This window comes from Nuphar pumila, chromosome 15 (assembly GCF_984573655.1).
Source record: "Nuphar pumila chromosome 15, dmNupPumi1.hap1.1, whole genome shotgun sequence".
NCBI classification, from domain to species: Eukaryota; Viridiplantae; Streptophyta; class Magnoliopsida; order Nymphaeales; family Nymphaeaceae; genus Nuphar; species Nuphar pumila.
The window spans coordinates 87126288-87146937 of NC_143263.1; positions in this window are offsets into that span (position 1 = coordinate 87126288).

Here is a 20650-nt window from a genome sequence, read left to right on the forward strand (position 1 = left end):
TTGAGATTTTGGAAATCTCTCATGATGCAATGACTCATACAAAAGAAATAAATAAGATTTAATACATGCACATATAACCTAACTGCAGAATTTTGGGTATACCTGAAAGATGATATATGTTATCGGTTTCTCGGGATTCTGGGTATACGTAAAAATGATATATGTTACTGGTTTCTCACGGTTCTTGGTACACTTGAAAGATGGTGTATGTTACCGGACCCATGGTCTACCTTGGAGAGGGTAGATGGTATAAGCTCTGTGGGACAATTATGGTTTTGTGAGAGCTATGCATCTCACCGGGTTCCCAGTCCTCGAAGTTAGGGGTTCAGGATTACCAATGCGTCATAGGTGGTAGATCAAAGTCTTCTGCAAAAGTTACTAGTGTGCATCCTATTTCTAGTTCTAGCCATTGAGGAGTACTCGCTCGATGGTGAATCGTCCCCTTTGGATATCCGTACGGTTTGTCATACGAGGTATTAACTTGAAAAACATAATAGACCCCTGTATGGTCTCGGTCTGCTACGATGTCAAATGATTGTGTGTACCCACAAGGTAATTAACAAGAGAAACATAAAGTCAGAACATATTGAGAGTCTTCAAGTATACACATAATGCTTGATGCTGCATTTGTTATAGTATGACTGTGATTCATTCATGTGTTGCATAGCTTAGTAATGTTTTCCTTAACATTCAAAATTGTTATAACATAAATGTGATTTATTCATGTGATGTATCGCTTATTAATATTTTTCCTTCATGTATTAATTCATGAAATATTTATATTGGATGAACTGTACATTCAGAACTTGTTTAAATGTTTGGAATTTCTTATATCAATGTGTTGCACATATACTTGTACACATGACACTAAGCACATTCATATTGATATTATGCTTCTTACTCAGACGGGGTGTAGTCTGACCCCATTTGAATTATTATTTTTCAAGAAACAGATAAAGATATCGAGGCAATTATGGTTGTCGTTGTAGGCAGTGTCATGAGACCATATCTTCTGTAGATGTCCTGAGGAACTCTGATTTTAAATTCATTAATTATATTATTTATGACTTATAATATTTCAAGGCAAGGCTTTAATGCGCCTAATGAGATTGAGTTTGTGTTATCACCTTTTAACCCGCCCAAATTATTTGATCGAGGGATTAATAAAATATTTTTGCTATGGTTTTAGAAAAAAAATTTATTCCAAAATTTTTGAGTTAAATATTTAGGGTGTTACACTTATGGTATCAGAGCATGACAAGAATCTATGGTTCATGGCCTTCCAACGAGCCTAGAAGAGCTCTGTAAGTATATAGTAGTTGATTTCTTTTTTTTTTTTGAAGAAATTATTTTACTGTGTAAAGATCGAAAACCTAGATATATTGCTAGGAACATCATTTGATATACGTTGTGATCAAGATAAGCAAGAGATATATGTTATTTTGTTATTCGAGTAGATGGCTTGAGGAGCCAGGTGTGATGATCTCCTTGATTCACTAAACAACCTAACTAAGGTTATGACACAACAACTACAATGCCAAGTCAGGATGAATAACAAAGAATCTTTAAATAGTGAACTAGAATAAAAATACAATTCAAAAAAATTTGCTATTTATTTAGAAATAAAGGTGAATGTTTTGGAATTGAATTTCAATTAGATGATTATAAGTCTTAGCACTTAGGTTTGACTAATTTATGTTCTTAAGTCTTACGCATAAATATATAAGTTTTGTTGGATGTAGACTTCACTCAAAAAAAAAAGTTGATCCTGAATCCAACACCAAACTTTAATCGAATCCTATCAGAAATATAGGATCTGACGAATCGAGATTAGATGCGCGTTGAACACTGAATTATATCTGAGTCAAAATTAGGTCCAAATGAAAAAAAAACTAAGGGATCAAATGGGTTATGAGTTGGATTTATGCCAAAAGTGAATGGTTCTGAATACTGAGCAAGATTTGTTGAGAAGAGCCAATGAGTTTTGAATTGCACTCAGGCCCATAACACCTAGAACCGATGAGTTTTGCCTAGGAACCAGTAGGCAGATGGGACTACTGCAAATTCTTCTGACTGTGCACCATCGAAGAAAAGTGATGGGAGGTTGTGTTTCAACAATCACCGGTACCATAGATTCATCATCATGGTTTAAACACCCTTTGTGTATCATCAAAGATTGATTTTGATTTTGATTTCAAATTTTTTTTCTTGTTCATCTGAACATTGCATAAACTCTTCAAACAACTTTTCCAGCAAAGCAAATTTTTGATCTGCCTTACGTCTCCATTATTCACTTGTTTGCACATTTAACTTTTGATTGGATTATATTTCCAAATGCTTGGAAAAACCATATTTATGTGAATGTAAGTGAAATAATCAATGAGTAAGGGAGCTATGTAATTAGATTCATGTCTATTGTCAGTATATTAGGCTTCTGAAGCTTTTTTTTATGTTTTTCTCAAATTTGACTATGTAGATATGTTTACATACTTGATTTTATAGACATTACCTCTTGGATAGTCTGATTCTAGCACATGGATAGGTTTTCTATGCTTTGAAAATTAATGATCTAAAATTTTCATAAATATTGAAGCTTAAAAATTCATATTTTTCATAAAAAAAACATGATCCAAGTATCGATTTCTACAAATTGACTATACCAAACACATTTGCGGGGTCAGATTTGTGAAAAACTCTTTGAAAACCCCTGTTTGCTAGTGATAAGCACCTCCTCCCTACTTATGATTAATATGCTTGAAAATAAAAGTTACAACGTGGTGGTTCAACCATATATTGGAGGGCCCTGCGGGCTATGGCATAGTCAGTCTGAGCAGGTCGACTGAAAGCCCAACCTAGCTTACCAAGGGTAGGATTGGGTCTAACCCACCCTAGCCTTACTACCTCCTCTCGGGCTTATTGATAGGGCTAGGGCTAGGGAGCAGCAAGCTAACTTCTTGACAATTTGTGTCCTTAAAACATCGCCTTGCATGTTATTATCAATCACATTGTCCCGACTCTATAGCAAATAAATAAGTGATTTCTTGGAAATTGATCATCTCAAAGACAAGTCAAGACTGATCAGTAAGTCAATCACCAGATTTGGATCTTCCACCCACTTGCATAATCTGACTGAGTCCAGCCTGACGAGTCACACACGTTTAAAAAAAAATCTAATCTTGACCAAGCCCACGACAAGAGATTTGGTTTGGTTCTTAGACTTATAATTGAACGTATTTTTTTGGATTGGCAAGCTAAGGTTAGGCGGACCCGGAACAGAGTACACACGAATAATGCAAATCAGTAGGGAAGCTAAAATTATCATTTTTTTGGCTTGTTACTTGTGTGGACCGAAATAAGCACTGAATTATCCGAAATATGCACTGAATTATCCAATCTACCACAAATATTGAAGATTGATTAAAATCCTAATCCCAAATAGACTAAGGTTAAAATTAAGAGGCATCCCAAGTGTGAAAATAAGGATGGTTCCAACAACCATTAATTACTGAAATGTTATACTGCTGTGATGGATTGTGTCCTAAACTAAACCATTCTTCCAATATCAATATCACTGACAGATAGGGATGCAACCTGAACCATGATGTGTCATTAGTATTTTACTAACGACACATGAAATGTCATCAGTAGCTAGCTGAATCCATGATGTGTCATTAGCATTTCTTAACAATGCATAAATTATCGTTAGAGGATGTGTTATTAGCAACATATGTAGTTAGCAGTTCATTTGGTCCTGATTCATGCACCCTTTGTAGATAAACCTTTTATCCTTATCTCACAAAGTAGTGAGATTGGATTTAGTGTATTTTGACCATTCCTAAATTCATGAAGTGACCTCTAACCTATCCCTTTCCTAGATCTTAGGCTATGAAACCCCTTAACTAATCACAACAAGACCACCTCGATCCCAACCAATTACATCCTACTATCTCATCTTTGGACTGATTTAGATCTCTGGATCCCAAAGGAATTGTACCAAAATCTGCCATAAATTCTATAAATAAGGGTTTAGTGTCTCCATTTTAACATCTGGAGTTTGCATTCTATAAGCGTTTATGCTATGTCAAAATTTCTACCCATCTAGACCTAATATCTTAGCATAGCTAAGCCCACTTAACCTAGCCTAAGACAGATTTTCTATCTTACCTACTTTTGGAGCTCGAACCTAGTTGTATAATGCGTGAGTTCCACCATGCTCATCATCATCATAAGAAAGGGCTACCTAAGCTAGAGATGAGATTTGTTTTTTTTTTTAATTATTTCATTTATTTTATTAGTGTGGATTTTCCTAACCCTCCTATATTGTTCGTGTTTCTTTTTTTATAAGCGTTAGTGGTGGCTCACACCATCAAACTCACTTTTCTTTATAGGACCCATGTACAAGTTATGAGCACTCGCAAACTGACATCGGTGTTAAAGATTTTGAGTTACTGGTGCAACTGAGCCCTACTCGGCAAAGAAGAAAAGGCATACAACTTGAAGAGTGGACCCCACAACTCTCACTAATCTTAAGTTCGAATCCAGTTTTCAATTCAAATCAAAATTCATTTTGTGATAAAACCCTTTTTTGTTTTTTAAAATTTAGGGATCCACACTTACCTTATCTGCTATCTACAATCAAAGTTACATTGACGTGCATTGTTTTGTCTTGCATGAATGCAGCATAAATGAGTGCAAAGATGGAGAGTGTGAGTCCTCGGCCTTCAATTATGTTTTTGGTACAATATGTTGCTTTGTGATCATTTAGAACTAGCTCTCAGTTTTTTCATGGCCATCATACAAAAAACTAATGTGTGATACCATGGTTGAAGCCATGATATCGATCATGTTCGAGATATACAAGGGCTTCATGTTTTGACCATTATGCCATAATTACCATCAGTCAATATCCACCAATACACTTCATTGTCAACAACCAGTAACTCTTGCAATTTTCTCCCTACAATGAAGCATGACATAAGGATCTCGAACTAGCTCTCAAGCAAGCATGAAATCTGGTTCTCTGAAAATTGTTATGTATAAACCTTGGGCTACACACGCTGCATTGTATGAAGCAACTAGTTACTTGCATGGTTGTTCTCGATACTATGAGCATATTTGGTGTGTTGTGATGCTATGAATTAATATTATGTATGTCATGTGAATGGTACCTTGAATAGTTAGGTGATACATAGATCTATAGATATGATTCATGGTTAATAATTGTGTATCATAGGCATGCATGGTTGCTTATCAAGGTTATCTATGCCATTATGTCTTTGTATGCAGGGTTATGTAATTAAGCTTTTGTGTACCATGCATGTGCATGGTTGTCATGTATCAAGTTTGTGGGTGCCATGTGTGTAGATGGCAATGATGAACAACACATATGATTGCATAGTGGAAACAATGATCCAATGGGCCTCCAATATGCCATGCCAAATTGGGTAATTGGTGCATGTGTGAATGGTTGATCACTTTGAATCCTAATTTCATTGTATCTCATGGTATTGGGCTTGCATGTTATGTTCTTTCTTGACTTTGTTTTTTTCTTTGCGTGTCATGTAATTGGCAAGGACATGGCTCACCCCAACTGAAATAAAAAAAACTTAAGGCACAGTGAGCGCAGTGGCAACGAATAAGTGAAGTCCCAACTTCTTATGCAAAGTACCAGTAGATTCCATAGCATGGAGGCAGCAAATATCGAATGGCGCTCCAACAAGCCATATGTTGGAATGGTTATGTAATAAAGCTAATGTCTACCATGGGTGTACATGGTGGTAATAAACAATGATACATGTTTGTACTAAGGTTGCCAAAATAGGAAGCGAAAGTGGAAAACGATACGGGAAGCGAAAGCGAAAAGCGAGACATTTTAAAATTTATTCGAAGCGGGAAGCGAAGTTTCAATTTAAAAGCGAAACATGAATAAAAAATAAAGCAATATAGAATAAAAAAAGAAACAATTAAAAAACTAAAATAAAATTGATCATTCTTAGATTTCATAATTTTTCTATAAAAGAGTTAATTTTTTGTTAAAACCTAGCAATGATGGTTACCAATTTAAAGAAAGTACATGAAAAGTGAGTAAAAACGTGAGAGAAAATACATGAAAAAGATGAAAAGAAACATGAGAAAAGAATATAGTATGCATAAACCATGTGTATGAGAAGTATAGAAGAAGCATGGGAAAATCGAGCTTCTCATCAAGTTTCGGAAGCGAGGAGTATGACGCTTTCGAAATGAGTTTTCAGGAAGCGAGCTTCCCACCTAGCTAAGAAGCTTTCCGTAATTCTCTGGTTTGTAGTATTAATGCCTCAGGTTTCTCGACCTCATTTATCGTTTAAATCTATATTGATTGTTGACCTAATATTGCTATCATGTGCGACGCTCATGCAAATATTTAATTCCTTGATCCAGTATTAGTGACGCTCGTTGAAATTTGTTGTTTTCGTGCGCTTGTGGCGGACACTCCTCAACGTTGTTGGTTTCGCATGTGCGTAGAACGTAAGCTGTGCAATTTGAACCATTATAGTGGACAACATAGACAAATGTTATGATCATATAGTGAGAAGAATAAGAAAATTTCTATAAATTGTGAACGGGTTTAGGGTTCACATATATTCTATGTTTTCCATATGTCGTCATTGCTTCACATGGACCCAAAACAAAATTTATTCTTTTATTGCTTCCCCATTTGGCAGATCAAGAATGAACGACGTTCGGATCAACAGAAAGGAAGAAGATGGGGAAGGAATCGCCGACACACTAGCAGAGGAGGTTCCCGAAGACGAATGCAGCGAGAGACCCCAAGATCCCGACGGCCACGGCGGGAGCGTAGGTGGAAGCGTCGGAGGCCGGGGCAGGTGCCGGGGCACTAGCGGCGGAGGCCGTGCCGATCATGGCGGCGGCGACGAAGAAGGCGGCAATGGCAGCAACAGCGAACCTGGATGACTCCATCTCTGGCCGAGATAAGAGAGAGGTGACAAGAAGCAGGGATCTGACGAATTCCTCTCTCACACCCTGAGCGAGACGGCAGGGAAGAGAGGAATTGCAGGAGAGAACAGCTACCACCTTGTGGAAGAGAAGCGTTGCCCGGGCGGGGTTTTTATAGTGTTGGACGCTGCACGGAGGAAGAGGGCCGAATGCAACGGGCAGCCTGCCCTCTGTGAAACGTTGACAGGGTGTCTGACAATTGGCGCCATACAGTTGGACACCTATGGGCCCCTCACTGCCTTAACCACTATTCCCTCTCTTCCTGTCTTCCCATCACAAATTTCCTCTCCCTCTTTTTTTTTTTTTCTGTTGGAATCATATTCCCTATTATATTCCCGATTACAGCCAAGACATCGTGTTTTTTTACCCATTATTAACACAATAAAGACACTTTTATCTGAGTTTTCTAGCTTGACCGAGTGGGGATCATCTGTGGCTGGGTTAGGTGCAACTTGATTGGATCATCGTGTGGCTCAGCAGCGTCCAGTTCATACATCCCATCTGCGTGAGACTCGGTCTATCATTGATGGAGGGTCCTGTTCTATCGCATCTCATGTCTGAATCAAGAATGTACGCCACGGAAGCCTTTGGGTTTCTTCCAGTCCCACCGCTGTGACGCAAACACCAGCTCATCTTTTGCCGCGGAAACAGGAACTCGTCCACCCCTTTTTTCCTCCCAAGAGAGCTCCGCAAAAAAATTGAGGTGGAGCTCTCTTCCACGGCACACAAACGCGCCCTTAATGACTAACCGATGCCAAATTTGGATTCATCGGATCTGACGTCTTCCTTGTAAAACCCTTGTTTTCCCCATTATATTTAGTTTTTCATATTCATTATATTACTCAAACTAGAAATATGTGAAATTTCATAATAACTGGGAATTTCATTGTTTTTTTTTTTAACATAATCTACATGCTTTATTTTTATAATAATGGGCTCTTCGAACCTCTAATTACAACAATTAAGCAAGATTTTTTTTTTTAGAAATTAAAAATCAATAGCTAATGAACCAATGCCCCTTAATCAATTCCTAGCTAATGAACCAATGTCAAACATATCCAAAGTATTAGAAATACCCAGTTCACATCATTCATGGTTCACGTACTTCAGTGATCTTTCATCATATTATATGCTAAAAACTTATCTAGATCCAACTCCACTAAGGTTTTATTCGAGAACTTGTAGCTGGGATAAGAGCTTAGGAATTTAGTAGAGACTTGGTCAAATTACATTGGTGGTGAGCCCCAAGGGGTTTGGGTGCTTGGCCACTAGGTGGGTGGTCAAGATTCCATTCCCATGACCGCCAACTCCTTGCATTAATGAGTGAAAGGGATAAACTCTAAATCAGAGAAAGCTTGAAACTCCCTGGCAGCAAGGGGTAGTGCGGCATGAGTTTAGACCATAGTTTAAAAACTCATTGGGTCAACCCGGTGTTTCGGTTGACTCTGCCCGGTTCACCCAATCACTGGGTCAAAAATGAGTACAAACTCGTTTTGAATAAAACCCAGCCGAGTCGACGCTAATAAGCGACGGAATATATCCGTCGCCCATTTTGTCGCTAAGTAGCGACAGACTGTATTTGTCGCAAGTTCCATCGCTAAATTACGAAGGAATAACGAATGACGAAATCCGTCGCAAGGTCGTCGTCACTAAACGGCGACTTTGGTTTGGCGACGGATTTATAGCCGTCACTAATCCGTCGCTAAATTCAATGCCTATAGTAATTAGCAACGGATATATACATCGCTAATCCATCGCAAAAAAAGGAAAAAAATATTTGAAAATTAAATATCGAGAAAAAATTTCTCATGATACAATTTATATTTCCTTTGAATAAAAAACAAAGTACACATCAAAATACATATAAAAGGAAACTGAAACAATTAATCGATCCACCATAGAATTCGCAAGTTCTAATTATTTATAATTTAACATTTACATTTTTGAAACAAAAAATAAAGGTAGAACAAATTCAACACATAAATCTAATCATCGCCAAGATTTTGTGTCTCTTCTTGTTTAGTGTCTCAATCTGTCTTTTCAGCTCTACTACGCTGATTATCGTCAACAACCTACACGAGAAAAGAAATGTCAGTATTGATAAACAAAATATACTGAAATATAACCTACTCTATATGTGATTCTATCATGCGCATATATGTTCTAAGGCAATAAAAAAACTTTGTACATGATTCTATCATGCTCATATATGTTATAAAGCAGTAAAAAAACTTCATATGTGATTCTATCATGCGCATATATGTTCTAAGGCAATAAAAAAATTGTGTATGTGATTCTATCATGCTCATATGTGCTTTGAGACAATCAAAAAGTTGTATATGTGATTCTACCATGCTCATATGTGTTCTAAGGCAGCAAAAAAACTTTATATGTGATTCTATCATACTCATATGTGTTCTAAGGCAGTAAAAAAACTGTATATGCGATTCTACCATGCTCATATGTGCTCAAAGGCAATCAAAAAACTGTATATGTGATTCTACCATGCTCATATGTGTTCTAAGGCAGGCAAAAAACTGTATATGTGATTTTATCATGCTCATATGTACTCTAAGGCAGTAAAAAACTTGTATATGTGATTCTACTATGCTCATATGTGCTCTAAGGCACTAAAAAAACTGTATATGTGATTTTATCATGCTTATATGTGTTATAAGGTAGTAAAAAAAACTTTATATGTGATTCTATCATGCTCATATGTGCTCTAAGGCACTAAAACAACGGTATATGTGATTCTATCATGCTTATATGTGTTATAAGGTGGTAAAAAAACTTTATATGTGATTCTATCATGCTCATATGTGCTCTAAGGAAGTAAAAAAACTTTATATGTGATTCTATCATGCTCATATGTGTTCTAAGGCAGTAAAAAAACTTTATACGTGATTCTATCATGCTCATATGTGTTATAAAGCAATAAAAAAACTTCATGCGTGATTCTATCATGCTCATATGTGTTATAAAGCAATAAAAAAACTTTATATGTGATCGTATCATACTCATATGTGTTCTAAGGTAGTAAAAAAACTTCATACGTGATTCTATCATGCACATATGTGTTCTAAGGCAGTAAAAAAACTTTATATGTGATTCTATCATGCTAATGTGTCTAAGGCAGAAAAACAACTTTATACATGATTCTATCATGCTCATATGTGTTATAAAGTAGTAAAAAACTTTATATGTGATTCTATAATGTCATATGTGTTCTAAGGTAGTAAAAAAACTATATATGCGATTCAATCATGCTCATATGTGCACTGAGACAGTCAAAAAGCTGTATATATGATTCTACCATGCTCATATGTGTTCTAAGGCAGCAAAAAAACTTTATATGTGATTCTATCATACTCATATGTGTTCTAAGGCAGTAAAAAAATTGTATATGTGATTCTACCATGCCCATATGTGTTCTAAGGCAGCCAAAAAATTGTATATGTGATTCTACCATGCTCATATGTGTTCTAAGGCAGGCAAAAAACTGTATATGTGATTTTATCATGCTCATATATACTCTAAGGTAGTAAAAAAACTGTATATGTGATTCTACTATTCTCATATGTTCTCTAAGGCACTAAAAGAACTGTATATGTGATTCTATCATGCTTATATGTGTTATAAGGTAGTAAAAAAACTTTATATGTGATTCTATCATGCTCATATATGCTCTAAGGCAGTAAAAAAACTTTATATGTGATTCTATCATGCTCATATGTGTTCTAAGGCAGTAAAAAACTTTATACGTGATTCTATCATGCTCATATCTGTTATAAAGCAATAAAAAAACTTCATGCGTGATTCTATCATGCTCATATGTGTTATAAAGCAATAAAAAAACTTTATATGTGATTCTATCATACTCATATGTGTTCTAAGGTAGTAAAAAAACTTCATACGTGATTCTATCATGCTCATATGTGTTCTAAGGCAGTAAAAAAACTTTATATGTGATTCTATCATGCTAATATGTTTTCTAAGGCAGTAAAATAACTTTATACATGATTCTATCATGCTCATATGTGTTATAAAGCAGTAAAAAAACTTCATATGTGACTCTATCATGCTCATATGTGTTCTAAGGCAGTAAAAAAACTATATACCTGATGGGCACCAGAGCTCATGTTGAATGCAGACGAAGTTCCTTTATCTTGAAAAAAGTTACACAACTCATTACGGACAATGTTGGAAATGACTTCATTTAAAAAGTACTCTATTTTATCCTCAAGACACTGACAGTCACCATCCCAAGACATAACAGGGTCATTAGGACGTTGAGAGTTGATGCTGTCGGGAGAACTCTGTGGGCCCGGGCTGCAGGAGGCAACGACTGGTGTGGTGTTCATGTTACTCCCAAAATCAAACACACGACCCTTTTTGGGTTCACCAATTGCAGTCACCCATGCTGCAGGATCAAAAGGCGGATGCTGAGTGGAGTCATCGCCATATCGTTGTACCATTTGTTGCTCGTATGACTCTTATAATGTAATGATTAGAATATGAATTAATAATTAAGAATTACAATATTTGTGATAACGTAATTCATAGTAACTTGTCTATTACAATGTTTATTGATAAAATAAATACATACTGATGTCGCTCTCGCCTTCTCTGATATGAACTCTCTCGTAGTCTTACGTTTATGTGTTTCAACAAACACATCCTTATATGGCACAATGCCTCCTTTTTCTGCTTTCTGCAAAGTGAAATGATAAAAGATTTAGTTAACAAGTTTGCAACAATACTTATAAAATTGACAATATATATATTGATGAGTTACCATTTTCTTTTGGTGGCTCCCAAAAGTCCTAGATCCACCTGTGTGTAGATGGGCTTCGGGCATTTTCACTTAATTTTGTGCAGCCTTCCCTGAGCGGTTTCAAAATGCATCCCCCGCCCACTTGTCGTACATTCCCTCTCAATAATCTCTCCCGGTAGTAATAGGGGCATGACCCTTCCATTGTAGTGGATCATCTATTCCGCCAAATGCTTTTTTTGCTGCAGTCTTCATATTGTGCAGCATGTCTGCAAATCGATCGGTAGCCACATTCTGTCACACCTTTCTTGCATCATGTTCCTTCATCGTAGTCGCGAAGCGATTCAAAGCTTATATATATATTCAGAAAGTTAGTAGACATGACTATAATAAAAAATTAAATATGAAACACATTAACTATGACAAACAACTGTATACCGTGAATGAGAACCACAATCTGTCTATCACCTCTTTTGGATAATGTGAACACCCCAAATTTTCCAAAAATTCTAAAAAATTCCCATTTTGCCCCTGGGTCCATCTTTGAATAAGCAGGTCAATTTTTGTTAAAAAATTTATTCATTCCTCAGATTTGTTGGAATCCAGACTCAATTTCCCTATTTGACTCGATATTGGATCCAAATCGGATATCCAGATCCAATTCTAATTCTGGATCACTTATTGTTCCAAAAAAATCAAAATTTTTAAATTCTTTATATTTCTTAGAGTTTTTCTCAGTTCATGGTCCGATCTCAATTCAAAATCCGAATTTCAATGTTTTATCAAAATTCTCGGACTCACATCTATTTCTGAAACTCGATTTCCAAAATTAACTCTATTATTTGCCAAAAACCTCATTTTCAGAAAATCTTTAAACTTCAAAAACAAATATTCTTTTACAAGAAACTTTCAAAAAGACTTATTTGGGTCCCGTTTCCCTAAAAAAAACCCTGGGGTTTTTAGAACTCCTCCCAGAAAAATGAAAAAAAGTCCTTAGGAGAAAATAGCCTCTTGCATTATTTAGAAAAACATTAAAACATGAAACCCACTTTTGAAAATTTCCTAAAAAATATCGGACCTCCATTGAAAATAAGCCTAACGGCTTTCCGTTACAAAGAAAATCGCAGAGGCCGCTCCCTCCTTCTCGATCCTTCCATCTCTTCTATAAGAAGAAGCATCCAGGCCTCTTCTCAGGCCCCCGTCTTCACCCCATCAAACCTCTTCTACTTCCTCCTTCCTCCAACTTCTGCAAGTTTTTTTCTTTCCTGGTGCGTCCCCTTCAATCGACTGAAGGTCGACCACCGTTTGGGAGGATCACGGGAGCTTTAATCCCAACAACAACAACCTGAGGTAAGTGGTTCATCTTCTCCCCTTTTCTTTTATATCGTTTATCCTTCCTGTTTCTTCACTACATTCTTTTCTGATTTCCCATAAGTTCCTTTTCCCTTTTTGGCTTTTCATAAGCTTTTTTTCTTTTTTACTGGATTTTATTCTTTTGCATTTTTATTAGCATAAACGGTGAGATCGACCTGCATATAGCAGTGTCAATCTACCTAATGCTACAGTGAAGGAATAATCATATTCCAACAAATTTCCTTTTTTTTTTAGAATTCCTTTCTTGATTTCCTTGATGTTTTTTTTTTAGTTTATGATTCATTATTTGCATTCGCACGGTGTGGTTTATTTTTTATTTTGGTTTTTACTTTACCTACATCCCCTGCGATGGACTCGGATGAGTTTTCTCGTTGTAGCAGAACCATTACGCCTGCAAATTTCCTATTCCAATATCGTCTTCTCCATCAGTATTGTATTGTCTGATTCACGTGCGTTTTATTCACAACTTTTTGTAGATGCGTTCATCTCGCATTTCTTTATTTAATAAAATTCCAGCTTATGCTATGTCATCTCTGTGCGTCGGATTCATTTGAATCCCTGTAGCCCAATATCAACGCCTGTGTATTTACATTTATTTTTGACATTGCATAGATAGGATTTCAGCCTTAGGTGTTAATTTAGCTCAACCACCATTTACATCCTCCCATTTATGCATCTCCTATAGGGGTGTTGGATGAGTCTCCGACCATAAAAACCATAAAAAGCACTATTGACAGGAGAAAAACTCGTAACCCAGTCCATCAAATCGATTGGGTATTTTGCAGATAATCTCAAGCAGTGATCCAGTGGGTTCATTAGACTCAAATCGATTGGGTATTTACTTCAATCTATATGAGCTGGGTGGAGGAATCATAATCATCCTACATGCGTTGTATGTGAATATCTGAGGGAAATTTCTCTTTCATTTTTTTTATTATTTAGTTTCATTTTACACACCACTTCCCTGTATGAGCCATTTTTCTTCTTTTTTTTTTCTTTTTGGATAAAGAGAGCATAAAAAAATAACAAAGGAATGTGGAAATGTGTAAGTTCAAAACCTGATTTGGTAATCACAGAGAAAGGTCTAAGCAATTTAACTCATCACCATTTGAGTAGGACTCAAATAAGTGCTTTAAAAAAAAAAAAGAGTTGCAGGTGTTGTTGCAAGAATCTGATGATGGAATAGGAGCACAACCTTCATTGTCTGCTGCTATGCTTCCAGCACTCTCCCAGTGCCACTATGCCACACCCAGGTGTCTATTATCACAGATTGTGTAATCCATATCAGCACCATCAATGAAGGTTCTGCCTCTTTTAAGCAAAGTGAATGTTTTGGGATATAATCCCAACATGATTGGTAATTCAGAGATCTAAGCTGCTGCGCAGGGTAAGATAAATAGTGGGGCATTGCCAAAATGGTCTGTGACATATATGAGGTATTTTCTCAGTTTATTTTTAAGCCTAGTCCATGACAGCATATCATATTCGGTTGTGTTTGTATTTTAACTTGCTGTTGCACATTCTATTTCCTGCTTATATCATTAGCTTTTTCTGCATTCACCATACTTATGCTTTTTTTTTACTCACAGCCACCAATCCTCTATATCATTCAATCACATTCGCTAAGCGTACCCAGCTTCGTAACCCCTCCACTATTGCATAGATTGTATTTTCCTCCCTACATCACGACACTTCACAGAGGATTCACTATTTCCCACACCTTCATCATTTAAGCATCTACAACTTCACTCAGCAACATTGCTGAAACACCTGTATTAACACCAGCACGTATCTTTGTCCAACATGGGTATTACCTCCAGCACCATCACTTCAGTATTTCGGCATCGCATCTTCAGCAGTATGTAGTATACTGCAATTACAACAAAACCTTGGCTTCATCATCATACCAGCCCATCCACATTTTGTACACATTCATCTCTAACTACACATCACTCCTGCACAGTTTCATCTTCCCCTTGGTTTTGTTTCCTACTGTAGCACTCTACCACCCATCTACATTAGGTTCATATCATTTCTCTACACTAATTCTTTACACCTTCCCACACATTCCTGCACCATCTCCACCTCATCTTCACAAATACCCTCTTTGTCACCATCACTACATTTACATCTACGTGTACTCACTTGCTGGAATCACAGCTGCCCACTTGTTCACATCCACCATATCCAACTTCCTATTAACACTATACCATCCACCAACATACAACAACAACTTGCTGCGTAACCACAATATTCCCTGTATTCTATGTTCTTCCAGCACTGATGACACTTTCACCTTTGCAGCATGTGAATGTCATTTAGCTCCCATTGCACGTAGCATTCTCCCCCCCCCCCATTGCTATTACTATTTTCCCCTTTTATCTATAGTAAAATACTTGCATCACTCACCTTCCGGCAACAACCTGTTGTTTATCCCCTTTAGCCCCTACTAATACCATTAACCTTCAACCTTCACAGCACCAGTTGCTATTTTCATTCACCTTCATCAAAACCACTAGTTCACATTTCACCCATCCTCTACTTCAATGCATGCCACCACTACATCCGTGCATATTCCATCTGCTACCAGCCTCACAACCAGTGTGGAAACTTGCAACACTTCAGCACATTACCACATCAGTACCCACACCTTTGTTATATATCTTCACTAACTGTACGGCAAGGTCCTGTTCCCTTTTCTTTAACATTCATAGCATTCTACCTCACACCTGTAGGTTACTAACAACCTATATCACTTCCCTGTACAGTCTCTATCACGCTCACCCACTCCCACATCGTGTGTATATCATCTTTCTTAGTTACCCCACCTGTTGCATATATCAATATGCAGTCCACCACCTTCTTCATACTCCAATATATACATCTGGTGTACAATATGACACATTTCTCTTTTGTCCCCCTTTAGCAAATATCCACGTATCACCCACAACATCTTCACTTCTTCCCCTTGCTACTCCTGCACTTTCAAAGCACACAATCCACTGTAACCTCTACAACAAGATCTGCACAGTCACTGCTGTCATCACTTCATAGCATCTCCATCACATTGTAACAATATTTCCATACCCTCACATTCACCGCACAGCTTGTACCCTCACCTTTATGTCCCATCTTTGGGAAATCATGTCCCTGCGAATGGTGCCAAGCACCTATCTTTCCCAAGTTTTCCAACAGCCAACTCCACTTTGTGCTCCATATATATATTGCACCTTCACTCAATACCTTCTTTAACACAGCCCCACAACCTTTTTTTACTTCCACTAATATCATTTGCCTTCTCCATTTGTCATTTTTATTCATACCACCACCTTTGTGCCCTCCACAACTCTTCATTTAGCCTGTTATCCACCAACATATTCACATTCTTTTGCACTTACTTTACACAACACAACCATCTGCAACCTCTTCCATTACCTTTTTACATCAATATTTTCACTATATCTCTATCCTTCATTATTTCACAAGCATCATTCCAGTGCATACTCTGTCATCGCATTTTCATTGACATGTATAAATATTTCATCAATTATGCCCTAAGATCAGGGTGATAAATCATTTCCTATACACATCACGTACTAATTCATCTTTTGCAGGAAATACATGGAAATGTCCATTTCTAGTTAGAGACTCTTGTACTCTTAAATTCAATATTGTAATAGCTAGGAACTAATGAGAATATTCGCATTTCTTGCTCTAGCCTAGAATGTATGAGCATGCATTTTTATGTAATTACTTTTTTTTTTATCATTCTTTTCATTATTTCTCAAAGAATTAACAAATGGTGAAACACGAATGGCACGTGCACCATTTCGTAACAGGTAATTAATCCTAAGTTGATGATTTACATCAATGACCATAGTCAGGATGTAAACAAAACTTAAGATTTCTATCTTTTATAAAATAACATTGGATCCACACTGGATCCTCTTCAAAAATCATCATATTTTCAAATATTTCCTTCTTTTATTAGAGTTTAACTTAAAATTGGTTCAAAATATATACCAATGGCCATAGTCAGGGTATATTGAGAGTTAATTTCATTTTAAACTCTATAAAAGCACAAAAATATGTTTTATTCTTCACCTGATTTTAAATATAGATCATTATATAATACATTCAATGACCATAGTCAAGGATGTATTATATTTTCAATCTTATTTCAATTCATGTAAAGAATGAAATATGATTTTAAAAATCCAATTTCAAATTCCTTAAATTCATTCATCATTTAGAGTAGAATTGCATCATATTTTCAAAAATTCCTTTTTCAAAATCTAAGTCTTCTTGAATATCTTTCCTCAATTTCTATTTCAAATTCATTAATTCTATCTCATTTTCTGATTTCAAAGTCCAAATCGACTTTGAAATTTTAAATTCATCTTATATTCAACAAACCCAATCAAACTCAAAGTTCAATTTAACTTTGAAATTCTTGATTCATGTTCTAAATTCCAAATTCATAAATTCAAAGTCCAATTTGACTTTGAAATTCATTTGTATATTCAAAAATTCCATTTCTAAATTTCAAATCAAAAACCTTGGATCCAACTCCCCTTTTGGGTCTTAGACTTAAGATCCAAATTCCAGTTAGGATCCAGAATCCCATTCCATCTTGGATCTTAGACTTCAGATCCAAATCCATTTTAGGATCCAGAACCCAATTCTACTTTGGATCTCAGACTTCATATCCAAATCCATTTTAGGATCCAGAACCCAATTCTACTTTGGATCTTAAACTTCATATCCAAATCCATTTAGGATCCAGAATCCCATTTCATCTTGGATCTCAGATTCAGATCCAAATCCATTTTAGGATCCAGAACCCAATTCTACTTTGGATCTCAGACTTCAGATCCAAATCCATTTTAGGATCTAAAACCCAATTCTATCTTGGATCTTAGACTTCAGATCCAAATTCCATCTTGGATTCCAAGTCTTGGATCCAATTCCATTCAAAATTTCAGATCCAAATTCCATCTTGATTCCAATTCTTAAATCTAATTCCATTTTCTATCTCAGATTTTCAAATCCAATTCCTATTTCCAGGTTCTAAATCCAAAATTCAATTTTGAAATCTATTTAGAATCCAGACTTTGGATTCAAATTCCATCTTGAATTTCAACTTTCAAATCAATTCTATTTTTCAATTCTATTTAGATTTCCCACGTTTCGTTCTGATTTCAAACTTCAAAAGTTAGAATTCAATTCTATTTCATCTCTATTCTGATTCAAAGTCCATTTATGACTTTGAAGTTTTTCTTTCTTCTCCTTTTATCTCAAAATTCAAGATCCTTCCTTTCAAAAAGTCTAGATTATTTTTCCAAGCTATGATTATTTTCAAAAAAACTTAGAACTTTAAATCTTAAGTTCTGAGTTAAAAACCATTTCTTCACTCTATCATCAGATTCATCTCAGGAACACTTGGGAAATTTTCAAAAATCATTTTTTGAAAAAGCATACATCCTTGCATTTTCACAAGCATGATTTATTTGTGTATTTAGACCTAGAATAAGTTCTTATACAATATTTTAGCAAAACAAAAGGCATAAAATTCGACCCTTGGTTCGATTACCCCTGGTAAAGGCGCCAGGAATGGTCGAACCTCGTACCGACGAGCGGATCCCGTCTCCCAGTTTTCCCACAAATATTTCAAAAATGGAGGCGAGTCATTTTCTCAAATATTTTTTAAGGTCAAGTGAGACCCCGCAAAAGAGTTTCCCTTCTCTTCTTTTCTTTTCTTTGTCTCTTCTCTCCTTCTTTCCGTCTTTTATTTTCTTCCTTCAAAAAGGAGGAAATAGAGGTTGGAAAGGAAAAGGGAAGGAAGAGAGAGGATATTACGAGAGAAAAATTTTTGCGATGACCACAGATTTGGCGACCGAGATGGGACTCGTCTCCGTCCGATCGAATTATGCCTTTTTCTTTTGCTTTGATATTTTAAGTCTTTATTCTTCAAATGTCAGCTATATTTTCATGCAAACCTTAGGAGCCTAGACTCTGTCCTAAGCTGACATCATTGCATATAGGATTTAAGTATGGTTTGGTAGGACCATATTGAGGAGATTATTCTATGTTCACATTAGACTTAGGTCTTAAATACAACTCTCCTCAATTCTAGGGATTGAATGCAAACAATGTATGCAAGTGTATGCTTCTCTTCATTTTAATCTATCTCTTTAGGACTTGCATGTTGAGCATATTTTGAAAAACTCCTTACCTATATTGTCCCGGTCTTCACGTTGCTGGGCTGTCTCACTGAACCATAGCTCGGGAGAGAGCCTCACAACTGGACCACTTATTTGGGTTTGCGCCCCCCTACCACGTACCTAAGGGCCATAGTCCGAGGTATATCGGTAGGTGCTCAAGGATGTTGGAAAGCCATTACCTTAGAACCGAAGGAATATTTCTATGCCACGTACTTCGAGCTTCGGCTTGAGTATATCGGCATATCTTGATTGAAATCAGATGATCTAAACCTTAGAGTTAGGATTAAGGTCCTACGAGCCATTTCAAAATATTTGCATTTAGAGTCAGCTTCTAGGGAGTGCTATTCTGTGCATTATTGCTTGTATAAATTGATTTTTTTTTTATATATCATCTTGAAAATTCTTATTTTTCAAAACCCTGGATATGTATTTTATAAAAATTCTTTTATTTTCTCAAATCCAGGATTGTATATTTCTCATTTCTTTATTCCTTCATTTCTTAAAAACCTGGACATGTCTTTTAAGTCTTCCTATCTTTCAAAAAGTCCAGGCATATTTCTTTTCTTTCTTCTGATTTATTTTAAACTTTTGATCCTGCCTATAATTTTTCAAAAGTATTCAAGGTCTTGTCATTTATCTTCAAGATACTCTTCTTCATACATTCTACCTTCTTCATATAAAATCCTTTTTATCGAGAGATCTTTTAAAAATTTCTCTTTCACTATCCCTCTTCCTTTCAAAAAAAAAAATTCTTTGTCCTGAACCCTTCATTTATTTCTTCAGAAAATGTCAACATTTCATCATGGTTCTAACAAAAGCGGGAAAAAGGGCAGCTCAACGACACAATGACAACGAAGTGGAAGAAATAAACTCTTCCAGACTGTCCCAAAAACGTAATTCAGAGAAAGATGATGTTGACCCAGCAATGTATAAGATCTTTCAAAAGATGATGGCAAAAATGATGTCTAAGCAAACTGGGGCAAGTTCAAAGAAGACATCCTCTAAGAGCAAGACCAAAAGAAAGCCAGTAAATAAGCATGTCAGGATTAACAAGAAGAGGGTCCAGCAGGACATCACATCTGAGGGCACAAAATCAACAGAAGAGGATTCCGAGGAAGAACAGTTTGTGTTCATCCCAAAACATCTGCGACAGCCCAAGAAAGCGACAGAAGAACCTGAATCAGTCAACAAGCCTAAAGATGGAGCCCCAACAGAAGATTCAGTTCAAGTATTGACTAAAATGGTCAAAGATCTGCAGATTCGAGATAAAGGGAAGAGGGTGTAT